Raw genomic sequence first — 10,853 nt, 5'->3', positions numbered from 1 at the left:
ATCACAGCAAGCTAGGCTAGTATTAAACTGCAATATTGTTTTTCTCCCAAATGTTACTAGATGTTTGGAATTACTAATAGGTGTGGAACAGATTACATAGAAAACATAAAGAAGCTGGAATTCTAAACTTAATTTTTAAAAAATTGGGGTGTAAAAAAAAAATCTTTTAATATTTATTCATTGTTTCTCCTTCAAAGCACAGGTTGGAAAAAAAAAAGCTATAGTAATAGCTTTATGAGGTTTTTAAAGCCTAAGAGTAGAGTTTTAAAGAAGCAATTTTAATTTAAATGTTATATAATCATCTACTTAATGATGCTTTTTAAAATTTCCATCCTTTTTCTTATTCCCAGTTAATGGCATAAAAGTTAAATTTAGTCATGAATTTTTCTATTTAAAAAACTCAATTCATTACAGGTAGGAAAGAAAGATGATTTTCCTTCTCGTGAATCTACTTAAAAGAATGGCTTGTCATCCTAGCTAATTACCCGAGTTCATTCCTTCAGTCCTTCCCGACTTCCTTAAACCAAAACTACAGCGGGCATTGGGCTTCCCAAGTGGTGTTACTGGTGAAAGATCGGACGGTCAATGCAGGAGCACGGGAGACACAGGTTCGATCCCCAGGTCCGGAAGCTTCCCTGAAACAGGAAATGGCAACCCGCTCCAGTATCCTTGCCTGGAAAATCCCACGGATAGAGGAGCCTGGCGAGCCGCAGTCCGTGGGGTCGCAAAGAGTCGGACGCAACCGAGGGTTCTGCTGCCCTGACGTTTTTTGTTTGTTTTCTAGATTTTTTTTTTTTATTGTGAACCATTTTAAAAGTCTTTATTGAATTTGTTGCCATATTGGTTCTGTTTTATGTTTTGATTTTTGGGCCACAAGGCATGTGGGATCAGGAAGTCCCGGCAAAGAGTTTAAAAGAAGTCTCAGTTAGAAAGACATTTAGAGCAAAACAATCATTACATGGATCAAAGATGCTCAGAAAACAGAGTCTTAAATCTTCACTTTAAAGTACCTGTGGACTAAAGCTTACACTCTCAGTCCATCCACCCAGGCCTTTCTTGAACAATTTTGTTAGCTGTAACTTAATCAGAAATGTAGGAACCACTTTGTGGACTTCAGCAGACTCACCTGTGCAAAGCCAGGCCAGCCACCTTCAGCACACCAACCTCTCTAAGCGGAGACCGCCTCTACGACCTTAGAGGTCCCCGGACGTCGCTCCAAATGGATTGAGTGGTCCGCTTGTTTTTGTTATTTTTAAAGTTCATTGAAACATGACTCGAAAAAATAGCCTTTCATTTTCTTGGCCTCGTGGTCAATTCTCCATGATGTGTTTTTAAAAAAAAGCAAGTTAACATAACATGACTGGCTGGTACAGAGGTCAGTATTAAGATTCTCCCACATTTGAAATTACTACTGGACTCTAGTAAAGCGGCAGAGGTTCATAAACGGCACCACACTTGGCCACAGGGCACAAGCCTGCAGGGCCGTATTCACATGCGATGAAACTGCCATCCTTACCACGGTCCTCCCAGAGAACGACCGTGACAGGAAAAGTTTCCCAACTTATCAGAGCTAGCGTTGCTGCGAAACCATGGCGTTCCGTGACAGCCGCTCTCGGCAGACGGCTCGCAGGGCGAGCAGAAGGGTCTGGGAAGGCCCGGCCCGCCCTGTCCCTTCCCCAGGGGCCGTGCAGGACCACCCTGTCCCCTCGGGTGCCGTAAATCCCAAGGAAAGACAGCGCGTAAAGCCCCATCGCCGAGACACCGAGGAGACCGAAGCGTCTGGCGTGTGAAAGAGGAGAGGGAAGCTCGGCCTTTTCTGTCTTTCCCCTTCGCCTAAAATGATCTATGTTCCAGAGACACAGAGAACTTAGCCCGAGAAGTTTGAGGTGAAGGTGAGGAGCCCTCATCTAAAAAGTTACCCAGGCTGCGTAAACCACTTCATAGATCACAGTTCTATGATCTGCCACTGAACGGGTTAGATTCATCGCAGGTATAGCTTTATCTGCTCTCCATTTAAGCAGAAGAGCTCGTTTCTATGGACAGCACACTCATTTATCCTGATAACTGGAATGCAGCCAGATTTTTATCAGTGTGAAAAACAACAGAAATTTAATTTTTAATATTAAAAAACTTGGCCATTCAGTCATCTTGACAAGTTATAAAGTGTCACTTCTGAGCACTTGCTTACCCTGCTGGCAAACACCGAGACGCAAAGACTGAGAGGCGTGAGCACTCACTGTTACACAGAATTCATCTTGCAAGAATTACAGTCATGGAGCAAAAGCATCAAGGTCAGAATATGACTGCAACATGCTTTTATTTTATTGATGCGTTTGCCACTCAAGTTTCTTTCATTGTCACCATTATGTCAAACTCACAAAGGAGTGAGGGGAAATTAAAGCATAATTGGACCATGATTTCTCATCAAGTGCTGGACAGACGCCAAGCCCTCCCCGCTAGAACAGACCTGAAGAAGGTGATTGTTCTTTAAGACCAGATCCATTCATTCAGGATCTGGTCATTCATTCACAAAGGACTCCAACCTCAACTGGCCAGCAGGCAGGCGACCACCAAGCGGCCCGTCTCGGGCCACACGGAGAAAAGTGTGGCCGCTCCGGACCAGGGTGGGCAAGGGGAGCTGCCCAGGCAGGCTGGCAGAGGACAGCTCTCAGGGCTGGATGTGGAGGCACCTAAGTGTAAGACAGGGACGGGGTCACTTTTAAGGCCAGTTCAGTTTAGTTCATTTGCTCAGTCGTGTCCAACTGTTTGTGACCCCATGAATCGCAGCACACCAGGCCTCCCTGTCCATCACCAACTCCCAGAGTTCACTGAGACTCACGTCCATCGAGTCAGTGATGCCATCCAGCCATCTCATCCTCTGTCGTCCCCTTCTCCTCCCGCCTCCAATCCCTCCCAGCATCAGAGTCTTTTCCAATGAGTCAACTCTTCGCATGAGGTGGCCAAAGTTCTGGAGTTTCAGCTTTAGCATCATTCCCTCCAAAGAAATCCCAGGGCTGATCTCCTTCAGAATGGACTGGTTGGACCTCCTTGCAGTCCAAGGGACTCTCAAGAGTCTTCTCCAACACTACAGTTCAAAAGCATCAATTCTTCAGCTCTTAGCTTTCTTTACAGTCCAACTCTCACATCCATACATGACCACTGGAAAAACCATAGCCTTGACTAGACAGACCTTTGTTGGCAAAGTAATGTGTTTGCTTTTGAATATGCTATCTAGGTTGGTCATAACTTTCCTTCCAAGGAGTAAGCGTCTTTTAATTTCATGGCTGCAGTCACCATCTGCAGTGATTTTGGAGCCCAGAAAAATAAAGTCTGACACTGTTTCCACTGTTTCCCCATCTATTTCCCATGAAGTGATAGGACCAGATGCCATGATCTTTGTTTTCTGAATGTTGAGCTTGAAGCCAACTTTTTCACTCTCCACTTTCATCAAGAGGATTTTTAGTTCCTCTTCACTTTCTGCCATAAGGGTGGTATCAACTGCATATCTGAGGTTATTGATATTTCTCCCGGCAATCTTGATTCCAGCTTGTGTTTCTTCCAGTCCAGCGTTTCTCATGATGTACTCTGCATATAAGTTAAATAAGCAGGGTGATAATATATAGCCTTGACATACTCCTTTTCCTATTTGGAACCAGTCTGTTGTTCCATGTCCAGTTCTAACTTTTGCTTCCTGACCTGCATACAGATTTCTCAAGAGGCAGGTCAGGTGGTCTGGTATTCCCGTCTCTTTCAGAATTTTCCACAGTTTATTGTGATCCACACAGTCAAAGGCTTTGGCATAGTCCATAAAGCAGAAATAGATGTTTTTCTGGAACTCTCTTACTTTTTCCATGATCCAGCAGATATTGGCAATTTGATCTCTGGTTCCTCTGCCTTTTCTAAAACCAGCTTGAACATCAGGAAGTTCACGGTTCACGTAAGGCCAGTAATTCCTGGCAAACGTGTAAGAGGAAGCAGTTAGTGCGTCCACAGAGACAGTGCACGGAGCAGTGCCCGCGTTCCCCTGGTGAGCGTGCCGGCCTTCCGACCCAAAACACAGACTGGAGAGCATCCCGAGGGGTTCTGTGAACCCCTGATTGCTGTCTGAAGGTTTCCTAATTTTAACCACGGACGCCGGCATCCAACTTTCCCCTCTTGCTGCCGTGTGAAGCTCAGTCTCTTATAGCTCTGGCAAGTCTATCCCAGACTCTCCCACTCTGATCCACTTAACAATGAGACGATCCATTCTCACCCACAATACATGTTCACCTCCATCGGTTTATGAGGCCAGAAACCTTTAACCCACAAAGAAGCATAAGGATATGGCTTCTCTGACTGTTTCAGTAACAAATAATAGAAAATGTGGTTTTCTTATGTAGTATATCTTCTCCTTCCAAAAATATCTAGAAACTTCTTGCCAAACATTGCACATACTCTCTGCACTAACATTCAGGACATCTGTAAATTCTCACAGGGCTCTAGTCTTGCCTGCTGTTGCACTTCATCCTGCGCTTGCTAAGTCACTCAGTCGTGTCTGACGCTTTGCTACCCCATGGACTGTAGCCCACCAGGCTCTTCTGTCCACGGGATTCTCCAGGCAAGAATACTGGAGTGGGTTGCCATTTCCTTCTCCAGGGGACCTTCCAAAGCCAGGGATCCAACCTGTATCTCTTACATCTCCTGCATTAGGAAGCCCATACAACACACAGATCAGCCACAAGTATACAGCTGTCGGCTTTTAACTTCTCTTCCTTTCAGAGAATACCGGCCTGACCTCCAGGCACGAGGCAGACGTCTGGGATGCTAATACCCAGGAACCGCCTTCAGCACCGGGCCTGGGACCTTGGTGCTCTGTCTCCAGATGCCCTCAGCCCCAGGTCCCCCGCAGAGCCCCCGTGCAAGTGCACCCAGGTCCCCTACCTGGAAGAACTCGTGGCCTCGGGACGGTAACAAACCTCAAATCTCGGAGCCCTTTGTTCGCCTTTCCCACCTCCCTCTCAGGAGATTCTACCAGATTTAGAGCTGAAAACATCCGTGAACACCACAACCCACTCAGCAGGGCTGGCTGCTAAGGGCTGTCCTCCACACCCGATCACCCTGGCATTGTGCGACAGGCCCATCGACTTCCTGGAGAAAGGCCACCCTACCCCCCACTCAAGACAGGAAAAAGCCAGACCCGCCCCTGGGACCTGCTGTCCTGGCAGAGGGTGGCCCAGGGGGAGGCTGAGATCAGGCCTGTAGAAGCTGTTTCGACCTTGCACTTGAGAGGGAAGGGAAAGCACCCTGAAGCCATTGTGGAATAACTTACAGAAACACAGAATTAAACCTGAGGCTCCACGGCATCTTTAATCCCTGCCTAGTTGAAAAATCTTCCCGATACTAAACAATAGTGTGGTTGGATGGGCAGGAAAACGTGTTAAAGTTATCACTGAGGCTGCACCACTTCTTGGAAGAATTAAAAATAACAGTCCTTGTCCTATTTATTGAGTCTTTGCAAGACAGAAATGTAACTCTAGAAGTAAAGCCCACACCCAGCCATCCTGCTCATCAGCCCCGGTCACAATGCTTGCAGATGCTGCAGGAGGCCAAACGTTGAGATGGAACTGTCCTGCACTCGGGAAAAAGGAAAAGCGCAAGCGGTAAATGCCTTAGCTTCCTGATGGCAGTAGAGCTCTGTTTGCGTTATGAGGGGAAATCAAGATTGCACCAGTCTTGCCAAGAGAGTCTCTGAATGGACCGGAGGCCGTGGGTGAAGTGGGGTTGCGCACGTCTCAGCCCCGAGGGGATCTGCACCCTGACCGTTTATAGTCTTGATGCTGCCCTCCAGAACGTCTGCACACTTTCCAGAAGCTCAAGATACTCATCAGACCCTTGCCCTAAATAACCTGAGACGGCCTATCCCCCATGGACAAATATTTCCTTTCTTCTTCAGAGTTAATTATAATTCTTGCCAGACAAACTCGAGCAGCGTAGTGTCCTTCTGCCCTTTTTAAGCCCCCGACTCTCTCTCTTCTCCAGAATGCTCTGTGGGTTTTACCTGAATCCGTGACTCCTGAGTTTCGATTCTTAAAATCCCAAATTGATACTGGTCATTGTTTTAGAGCATCTGTCTGTGTGTTTATGTATTTATGTGTATGTACCATTTTTCCATCTAAGAATGATACTGTCAAAATCAACTTTAAAAACTTCTTGAAGGCTTTGAGAAAAATAATCATTTATGTAAAGTAAATATTCCTAAAATTCTTAGAAATATAGGAACCGACTCAAGTGTTTTTCCAGTTCATGTGATGTGGGATAAGTCGTCTTGGACTATTAGACTGTTCTTTATTTTTCTTGGACTATTCTTAATAATAATAAGGCCTTCCCTCATAGCTCAGTTGGTAAAGAATCTGCCTGCAATGCAGGAGACCCCGGTTCGATTCCTGGGTCAGGAAGATCCCCTAGAGAAGGACATGGCAACCCACTCCAGTATTCTTGCCTGGAGAATCCCGTGGACAGAGGAGCCTTGCAGGCTACAGTCCATGGGGTCACAAGAGTCAGACATGACCTAGCGACTAAAGAGAGAGATTCCTAATAAGAGACTGTGAAAGCCTTGCTTTACATTTTGAACGCGCCACCTAGGAAGCCAGGATTCCACGCACTTCCGGCTGTCTTTCTCCTATCGTTGATTATAAAAGAAAGCTAAGTCTTCCCAATATTGGAAGTGCTAAGCTTTTTTTAATCATGTTATTCCCTATACTTATTTTTAAAGTCTTTTATTGTCACTTTGGTAAATAAATATTTTTCATCGTGATCTGTGAAGCTATTTAGCCAAGTGTTCAAAACTTTTTGACATTTTGGACAACTTTCCAAAATCAAATTCCAAATGACATCTTCCTGACCTTGAGACTCAGAAATTTCCCAGAGGATCTCAGAAAATCTCAAAGGATCTGGTCTCTCACTTTGTAAAAAGAGATGTTGAACTCCTTAGGTCTATTTTTTTTTTTTTTTTTAATTTTAAGCGCCCTCCGCAGCTGGGCCGCCACGTCCAGGCCGGCGCCCAGCGGCTTCACCGCGACATGCACGGCCAGGAGCACCGTGGCCGAGCCAGGGTCCGAGCCCGCAGCTGTGCCGCCCGCCGGCGGCGCCATCTCCGGTCCGGCCCCCGCACTGCCCCCCACCCCCCCACCCCCCGCCCCCCGCCGGGGCCCGCTTCCGTGGCCTTGGGTCCCTTAGGTCTATTTGATATGTTAAACTGTGTTGGAAACATTCTCGAATAAAAAGTGATACTTAATCTTCCTTATAAGAAGTCTCTAGAAATTTGTCAAATCCTTGCTTCCCATGGTATGTCCCAATACAGTGCTACTGATCATTCCAGTTGCCTTCACAGGAACAACCGAATTGTTTGCCAATTGCAAACTTGCTGGGGACCAGCCCCAGCTGATCCAGGGTATTCGAAGGAGAGACGGCCTAGGCGACTATTTACATGCTAATTAGAGATATAGAGAACAATAGAATGAGGATAGCTCAGTAGGAAAATTCAGTGGAGAAAAGAAGCTGAGTAGCTTGGTTTACGCGGGAGACCAATAAAACTTCAAGACAAGAAGTTTGCACCACTTACGTAGGCCGCAGGCGCCCTCTCGAATAGCGGAAGGTGTCTCACCCTAGACTCCTTCTCGAGTGGGTCTTAGAAGCCCAGGCATGATTAGTAAGCGTGGTGGGTTCCGCGCTCCAGATGGAGACTCAGCTGGAAGTTAAAAGAAAGAATGACATGGGGAGACCAAGCGTTGGTGAGCAAGGCTCGTAGCTTTATTTTTAACCGGGGCTTTTATACCCTAAGTTACACATAGAGGATAATAGGGGATGCAAAGTCAGCAGTCTTTGGTTCTTATCAAAAACCAAGGTTTCTTTCCTGCGAATGTATCGTATACAAATGGTTTAGGTGATTTACATCATCTTCTGGCCAGAAGGCCTACTAACATTTTATGACTCTTGACAAGGACTTATCAACAAAGACTTACTTTCTCTAAGAGTAATTATTTCAAGGTTTGGCACCATCTTCCAAAGATAAAATTGCATTCCTATAGGGCGGATGTGTAATGGGTTTACAACAAAGAAAGAATTTATTACCTTAAGGGTCTAAAGTTACTAACACCAAGGCCACTACTTATTTTTTCTACATACCCACTATTAATTGATACATATTCAAGGATACAATTCAGGGGATGTGAAAACTTGGCAACAAGCATTGACTCATCAATGAAATCCTTTACTAGTTTATTCTGACAGTTTTTAACTCTCTGAGAGGCTCTAAGCTATTTGAATATCTTAAGCTTCCCGTGCCTCTGGAGGCTAGGAGACTGTAAACAATCGTATGCATAGCTGCAGGAGTCCGGGTAAACTTGTCAGGCGAGTTAGAGAGCCATCAGAGGGGTTTGGATTTAAACACTCCTAATTGCCCAGGAACTTTATTAATTGGAGCTGTAAGTTAACTCTTTGACACACAGAGAGAGAGATGGTGGTAGGGGACAGCCCCCAGTAAAGTCAGAGGTGAGAGCACAAAGCAATAAAGTAGGCAGACTCTGGTTTTTTGGGGGAAAATGCTCGAGAATATCCGGGGGGACTCCTGAGGCTCGATCCCGCCTTTGCGTATGCCGAGCCTCCTTCCTCATGACCTTTGTCACGAGTGGAATGCCTCACCGGCTCCCCGCACAAACTCTCATCAAATCTTTAACTGTGGTCATTTTAAGCCTTTTATCATTTACAGACAGTTATTTTTTTCACTCTGGTATTTTCCCAGTTGCTCTTGTAATCAAATATAGGCCAAAGTTCTTCATCTTAAACAAAAAAGCACCATCTTTGGGACATGGGGAAGGACGGTCCTCTGGGAGCAAAGACTCCTGGCCCCTTTGCTTAAGTAACTTTAAGGTCACACCATTGTGCTGGGTAAACTGCTTCAGAATGAGTGGAGAAGCTAATGGATTTGTGTAACTGCTAACTCAAGACCAAGCAGAGCAAGAATTCAATAAGTTCAGTTCAGTTCATTTGCTCATTCGTGTCTGACTCTTTGCGACGCCATGAATCGCAGCACGCCAGGCCTCCCTGTCCATCACCAACTCCCAGAGTTTACTCAAACTCATGTCCATTGAGTCAGTGATGCCATCCAGCCATCTCATCCTCTGTCGTCCCCTTCTTCTCCTGCCCCTAATCCCTCCCAGCATCAGGATCTTTTCCAATGAGTCAACTCTTTGCATGAGATGGCCAAAGTACTGGAGTTTCAGTTTTAGCATCAGTCCTTCCAATGAACACCCAGGACTGATCTCTTTTAGGATGGACTGGTTGGATCTCCTTGCAGTCCAAGAGACTCTCAAGAGTCTTCTCCAACACCACAGTTCAAAAGCATCAGTTCTTCGGGGCTCAGCTTTCTTCACAACATGGGACTAGATGAACTGATGAAGAATGGTTAGTTAAGATTTTTATGGCTCTTTTAGTAAAACTTCAGATTCTTTAACATTTGTTTTTCCAGATTTAAGGAACCACTTTCCTCTTTTCTCTTAAGCTTCCTGTCATTGTTCAACTGGTCAGTCGCATCTGACCCTTTTGTGACCCCATGGGCTCTAGCCTGCCAGAAGCCTCTGTCCATGGGATTCTCCAGGCCAGAATACAGGAGTGGGTTGCCATTTCCTTTTCCAGGGCATCTTTTCAACCCAGGAATTGAACCCGCATCTCCTGCATTTGAACCCGCATCTCCTGCATCAGCAGGTGGATTCTTTACCACTGAGCCACCAGGGAAGCCATAAGCAACCTATAACTCAGAGCAAGTTGCTGAGTTATACCTTTCCAAACAGAACTGAATCACTTATCTTTCTCCCTGACTTCTCCAGGACTGGAAAACTCTTCCTGAGTATTTTTATTTTCATGGAAATCTGGTTATTCCCATGAGTCCAATAAGAATTGGTTCTCCTAAAAGCAGGACACGGTGGGAACTTTGGTTATATAACAAAGCTTTGACTGGATGTGGTATTGGAAAATGTAGATTGTTGTACTGACATTAAGTTTTGATTGTAACCTAAGTGCTTGACATTGAGGTTTTGATTGCCACGGCATCAGCTTCGAAGACATCCATCTCAAATAAACGTATTACCAGCTATATGACTTAGTTACTAGCCAAACAACTGGGGAGGGGCCCAGGCTGCCCCACCCGCCAAGCTCCCCTGTTAGGAAGTCCTGGGTAAACTGGATAGCTGGCCGTTTGCGTGGCCTGCTCCTCCCATCCGTGCTCAAACTCCCATTCGTACGTTTCAAGCGACCTATAAAGAGTGTGCGCGTGAGACCCCCGCCACTCCACCCTCGGACGCGGACGAAGGCGGAGCCCCAGGCTCGCGCCTGCTCTCTTTGTACCCGCGACCTCACGGCGCGCTCCTGGCGGGCCACGTGCGGCCGTGCACCCTCCAGGGCCGGCGAGGAATCCTTTCCCGTTCGGTTCGCTTCCATAGACGGGGCAGGGCTGAGAGCCTGGGCCGCGCTGTGGAGATCAGTCCATTCTGGGCTGTGAGTCTTCCTGGGAAAGTTTCAGACAGAAGAACGATGGGGTGCAGGAAAAGCTATTCCAAAACCCGGGACCACTCCTTAGGCTGAACAACTTGAGGAGGCAGAAACGGGCAGGTCTTCTGACCTTGCCTCCACCCTCCTTCCCTGGAACCCACCCCACACCTGGAAGAAAGGAGCAGCCTCGTCTCTGCAGACAAATGTGTGCTGAGAAGAATCCCAGGACAACACGGACCTGCCGTGCAGCTCAGGGGACTTTGCTCAGTGTCATGGGAGGGGGGTGTGGGGGACAACGCACGCAAGAGTATGTGTCCGGCTGAGTCCCT

This window comes from Bos taurus, chromosome 12 (genome assembly GCF_002263795.3).
Source record: "Bos taurus isolate L1 Dominette 01449 registration number 42190680 breed Hereford chromosome 12, ARS-UCD2.0, whole genome shotgun sequence".
Classification (NCBI taxonomy): Eukaryota; Metazoa; Chordata; class Mammalia; order Artiodactyla; family Bovidae; genus Bos; species Bos taurus.
Note: the sequence above shows the minus strand (reverse complement) of the source record.